Genomic DNA, 6,397 nt, shown 5'->3' on the forward strand with positions numbered 1-6,397 from the left:
TAAGTTATATAAACCTTTCCATTAGACTGTCCTCTTAAATTTGTATTTGAGAGAGTTTATATGTAATAAGAACCTTTTATTAATTTACTTGTGAAAAGATGTCAAAATGAGTAAATTATAATCTTATAATAAATTACTCTCAAGGCTAGCTTTACTCATTTGTTCAGTCCTTGTTTTCCAAAAGAAAATACAGAACTGCAATAACTGCAAACAACCATCCCAGTAAAAGCAACTGAGATCAAGACAAATCATAGGGAGAAGAGTAGGAAGATACCATTTGAATTTAATCAGCGATGAGGAATGATGACAAGGAATTCACAGAGGACGACTTTAAAGTAAAAGCAGAAAACCTGGGCACTTCACACCAAAGTCAAGTTGTACCATGAAGGCTGGTAATAAAACCTAGGACATCTGATGTTTTTCCTACCCATCTGCACTAGGTAAGGAAGCAGAATATTCTGTCCCGGGTAGATTCAGGTGAGAAATCCAGTAAGAAATAACCACATTGCATAGTTCTCAATTTTGTAAAGACATAATTTAAATAAATCTCCAGGAAAAAAGAAACAAAGCTTTGGAGAGAAAGAAAGCAGTCTTGCAAATTGGTAACCCAGAAGGTGACTCATATGCTCATATGCTCATGGGTCAAACATAAAACAAAGAGGAATTGACTCATTATAACTGAATGAGAGCAAAATCAAGCTTTGCATTAAAAACTGTGAACTGCAACTATTGTGTTGCACCTTTCAGTGGAAGTGCTCAACTTACATTTTCACCATGGAAATATGGGGTAAAAAAAAAAAGGACTTGAAAGGTTTTATACCTCATGGTTGTGTTACAAAAACACCAAAGCCTATGTTTGGCAGGCCTCCAAGGGATTTAAAAATTTCCCTAATTCACCCATAAGTAGGAAAGTTTTTCATATGAACAACTATGGTAGCTTCAGTTCTCACTATACATCACTATACGTCTATTTGTAGTTTATCTTGTGTGTGTGTGTGTTTAGGAAAAGGAAGTGGTTTTTATATATATATATATATATATATATATATATATACACATATATGTGTGTATATGTATAATATATAACTTAGGAGTGTGTGTGTGTGTATATATATATATATATATATATATATGTATATATATATAGCGCTTAGGAGAACAGGAAAACCAAATCCTGAACCAAGTTGTTTTCCCTTTTTCTCCTTCATTTGGGAGGAACCAATTGTAGAGATTGCAAATGACACCATCAGTCATTGAAATTGATGGAGCTGCTAAGATAACATTTTTCACCCCAGTGTAAACACTGATGGATCCTTCGAGGGATGCCTTACATTGCAAGTCTGGGATTTAGTTTATGGGTCTGACAAGTGTGACCTTTAAAATAACGTATTTGCTATAAAAGAGGAAAGAAAACTCTTTATAAGTAAAATATATTGGCTACAAAATCACTTTCCAGCAAGTAGTCTGATTACAATCAAAATAACACACCAAAATGAAACAGTTTACCTGTGATCAATTTAATGTGGTTGTAAAATGCTAATTATGAGAGAAAACACATTCAAAGTTTGTGGTACCGTCTATAAAATTTGCAGAGAATCTAACATTCAGTGATGTGTAGCACATATGGGTAAGCAGATGGCCGAAGTATTATTTTTAAAAACAGGACTTTTGCTGACAAAATACAGAATTGGAATGGTGTGATTGGAAAGCTAAAAGGATGTTATTTATGAGGCAGTAAGCTCATGCTCAGTAATTGGATTCTTGCTAAATGGCAGATAAAAAGGACTTGGGGGAAAAAATGAGTGTTTGCCACTATAGAAATGAATGAGAAATTCTTCTGACAATATCCTATCTGTAATTTTCATCCCAGGCCAACACCTTTCACTTCTTTGCCTTTGGGTGAGCTATAAGAGGAGGGCTACCTTACCACTCTGGGCTTGGTTTATGAGAGATGTTACCTTTCTTTTCGGTAAAATTCTGGGGGGTGTGGGGGTTGGGGTGGCATGTAAAGAAATGATGCTGAATGTGCCCAAGTACAAATTAGATATAAAATATGTTCTAAATCTCCATACAAAAAAAGAATATATAACAAAGCCTAAATTGGCCACTTAAAATAACTTGGTCAAAGGGTTCAAACCTTCAGTTTATACCGCTGAGAGTACATTGTAAATGTTCTCAGCACACATCAAAGGTGGCTGTGTGAAGTGATGGATGCGTTAAGTAGTTTGATTGTGGTAATTATTTCACAACATATACATATATCAAACATCACAATGGTAACCTTAAATTAATACAATGTTACCCCAATAAAACTGGAACAAAATCACTTCCTGATTCCAAGGCCTCTTCTTTGAACTATTTTAATATCTTGTTTATAATCCTAATACTCATCATATGTGAATGAAATTTGGGGAGAACCCATATGCCTTCTTGGATTTACTATTGCCTTGCTGAAAACAGGAATTATCTCTTGTACATTTTTTTATTCTCCTAACCAAGCATTAGGCTTGGCATGTAGTAACTGTTCAGTAAAATGTTACTGAATAACTTAATGAAGCCCTATTATCCCTATTATTCCATTAATAACTGTTAAACAATTTGGGGGAATATGAAAGTTTAATGTATCTTTAAAAAATGACCATTTTTAATAAAAGACATTTTAATAATTCCATGATAAGAATTAGCTTATATCTCAAATTCCCTGCCTAAAGGTGAATTACGCCTGTATTAGCATGTATAAACTACATTTTCAAGACATCTGTACAAAATTCACACAGTAATCTTTCCAAATATTAATGATAAACTGCATTTCCTCATATTTTATTTTGAAATATTTCAATTCAGTTTTATGTGTTGTTATATATCATAGGTATCTCGTTATATATAAAATACATCTTCAAATGTACATTTTCACAGCTGAAACTTGACTAATAGAAAAAAGTATGTAAATAGAATGTCATATGTAATTGTGTTTTTGAAATCACGTTTTGGTATGCTCTCCCCACCCTTCCGAAAGCTATTGCAGCAGACTTTCTCTTTGCCCTGGGCATCACAGACACGGAGGTGTGACCAGTTCTATGCCCCGCTGCACACCATATGACCGACCCATGAAAGCCTGGCTCTTTTCCAAGGCCAGGCCACCACAGAGTAGGCTGGGGCCAGGAGGAGAGCAGTCCCAGCCAGGCCTTGGCACAGGCTAGGTTAACCAGTAAGGACTCTAGAGCTATAATGAACTCAATTCTGCTCCCCCTCCCTGGTGGTGGTTGATGGCTGAGCCCCAGACAACAGGGGAAGAGAGAGCCCCCAGCAGAGCTGCAGCACCACCTAAAGCTTCTGCTGGCACCAATGGTTAGAGGCAAGTCTGTGCCTGCCAGAGACAGGTCTGGTCCCAGCACGGGAGAGCCCTGCTTAACCCAGATGGGCCGCACACCATGTGATGTGTGATGGCAAGGTGAGCATCACTGCATCATGTATGCACGCTCAGCACTGACGAGAGGTGCAGGTTGAGGAGCTGGTGCAGCTGGTGGACATCAGACCTCACATGCAGATGGACTCTGCACTCAGCTCATGAAGACAAAGTTCATGGAGGGCAAAGTGATGGCCCTGGAGGAGTTCTTCCACTGCAGCTGGATACTGACCAACCACCTGAAGCTGCTGCAGACCACTGGAAAGGGGGATTGGAGACCGATGCTGGGCAGTTATCAAGGGAACAAGGTTGCTGTTCAGTGAGTGAAAAATGATGCCCAGGTCTTCCTGCCTGAATCCTCAGTCATCACACAGTTTAGCCACTGCAAGCAGGCCCAGCTTCCGAGTGTGATCCTGAAGGAGAAAGGCAGAACTACATCATCACTGAGCCCAGGGCCAAAGGAGCCTGGTGGATGACCTACCTCACAGACTGTCTCTTCAAGTTCTCATTAGAAGTCTGAAAGGCCATGAAATACCTGGAGGACAAGTACTTTGTGCCCTGGGACCGGGCTGCTGCAACATGATGCATCCAAGGACAATGTGGCCAAGGTCAGTGACTTGCTTCTTACCAAAAAGGCCACTAGTCCACAGGATACAAGCAAGCTTCAGGTCAAGTGGACAGTCCCTGAGCCCCTGAAAGAGAAGAAATTCTCCACCAAGTCTGAAGTGTAGAGTTTTGGAATCTTTCTCTGGGAAATCTACTCCTTTGAGAGAGCACCTTGTCCAAGGATTCCCTGGAGGAACTTGTCCCTCAGGGGAAGGATTACAAGATGGATATCTCAGGGCTGCCCACCTATAGTGTACAGGGTCAATTAGAATTGCAAGCACCTGAACTCTGCCCCAAGGCCCTCCTTCCTGCATCTACATGAGAAGCTCCACATCAAAACTCACAAGCTATACCTGTGATAGCTGACTTCCATCCAGGTCATGCGCCTGTGGGGACTGAACCTGGAGAGTTTGTGGGTGTGGTGTCTCCACTCACTGAATCCAAATCTGAACTGAGCCTGGAAGAACAATGGGTCTCTTTCCTCTGTTTCAGCCTGTGCACCCTCTGTTCCCCAACCCAGATCCCACCTCAGTCTGGCACCTTCTCTCATGGACCAGATTATGGGGCTTGACCCTACTCTAAGGAAGGAGACAGATACCCACTACCATGGCCAGTCTTCCTCTAGCCTCCTATCTTGCCTAGATGGGACTTCAGCTATTAGCTTAATTATCTAAAGTCCAGTTTCCTTACATGCAAAAAAGGCAATCAATAATACCTACCTCATAATACCTACAGTCTTAGCACTGTGTGAGTCAATAGGTTCTACTCTTTGACTAGTCAGTCCCTAGCCGAAAGTGACTTCACCCAATGATTCTGAAGTCACTGATACAATCTATGAAATGATACCCAATGAAGGCTTACCTGGATTGGTCAGGGTGTGGGCATCACCCATATGTTAAGTCAGGGAGACTCAGACCTGAAAGGAAAGGCAAACTTGCAGTCCATAGATTATCTGGGATTTGAAGTAGGAACTTTGCTGACTAAAATTCTTGGTGGTTGTAGGATCTGAATTTGGAATCAGAAAGATGGAGTTTGGAATCTCTTAGGTCAGTTACTTAAGCATCCACATCTTACTTTCCTACTCCAAACATAGGCATTCATTTTTTAATGAATATACATCAAACGCTTACCATGCACTTGATAGTTTTCTGTTAATTAAATGTTAAGAGGATCTGATACATGATGTATATTGAGGTCTTAGTGTAGTTCTTATCAAATACGCAGCTGCTTCCTGCATTTGGGGACCATCTTTGTTATTCATCAATTACCATATTTATATTTAAGATCTCATTATGCTAAAGTTATGCATTCCCTTGCATAGCATCTGTCCACTTCTGGCAGGGGAAATATCAGAGATGACAGTGTGGATAGCGCCCCCAGATTTGAAATATACCTGGTCCAAAATATACCTCATATTTAAAGTAAATCTTAGCTCGTACATTCTGATGTTAATTCACCATTTAAGATAATATATAATTAAATGGTAAATATTTTAGTGGTGTGCAATATTATTCCTTAAAAACATTTGGGAGAGGGGCACCTGGGTGGCTCGGTGGGTCAAAGCCTCTGCCTTCGGCTCAGGTCATGATCCCAGGATCCTGGGATTGAGCCCCGCATTGGGTTCCCTGCTCAGCAGGGAGCCTGCTTCCCCCCCACCCCCTGCCTGCCTCTCTGCCTACTTGTGATCTCTGTCAAATAAATAAATAAAATCTTTTAAAAAATTAAAAAACAAAAAACATTTGGGAGAAATTATCAGGCCTAGAATGCTCTTAAGTCTGATATTACACAGGACAGCTTTCTTGTGGCTACTTGAAGATCTAATCATTCCTGGAGTTCATTTTAATTTTTAAATATCTAAATGTACTTAAAAATCCCCACATACATAAAGCACTTTAAAAGATCTTGGAAAGAAAATAAAATCCAAGTTTTTTTTGTATGTAGGCTAGTTTTAGTCCCCCAAACCAGCAATTAGGAGAAATTTGAACATTATTTTTACTTTGACTGTTAAAAATATTTGAGGATATGTCCTAAACAAAGCATCTTAATCAAAATATATAAAAACATATTAAAAGAATCATATCTTTAGATTTTATTATTTTGATTTTGATTCTCTTACAATGACCTGGTTTGAAATCGTGAACATAATTTCTTTTTCTATGAAATGATATCCATATAATCTTAGAAAAGACCATGTTTCAACCTTGGTGAATATTACTCTGGATTTATACTCTGCTTACATCTTTTCTTTTACTCTCTCTCAAGAACATACAGACAACCACACTTAGAAATAAAGTATCTCCTTTTAGGTTTCACAACCTGCTTTATTCTAATTGTAGGTTTTTCTGTTTTGTTTTGTTTTGTTTTATTGGCAAAATCCTAAATTCA

General features: G+C 38.9%; 1 pseudogene; it reads left to right on the forward strand.

Moving 5' to 3' along the window:
* Window positions 1–293: 293 nt before the first annotated feature.
* On the forward strand, window positions 294–4,371 carry LOC101671356 (annotated as a pseudogene).
* Window positions 4,372–6,397: the final 2,026 nt, after the last annotated feature.

Source organism: Mustela putorius, unplaced genomic scaffold (genome assembly GCF_011764305.1).
Source record: "Mustela putorius furo isolate JIRA1106 unplaced genomic scaffold, ASM1176430v1.1 tig00000129_pilon_pilon_pilon, whole genome shotgun sequence".
Classification (NCBI taxonomy): domain Eukaryota; kingdom Metazoa; phylum Chordata; class Mammalia; order Carnivora; family Mustelidae; genus Mustela; species Mustela putorius.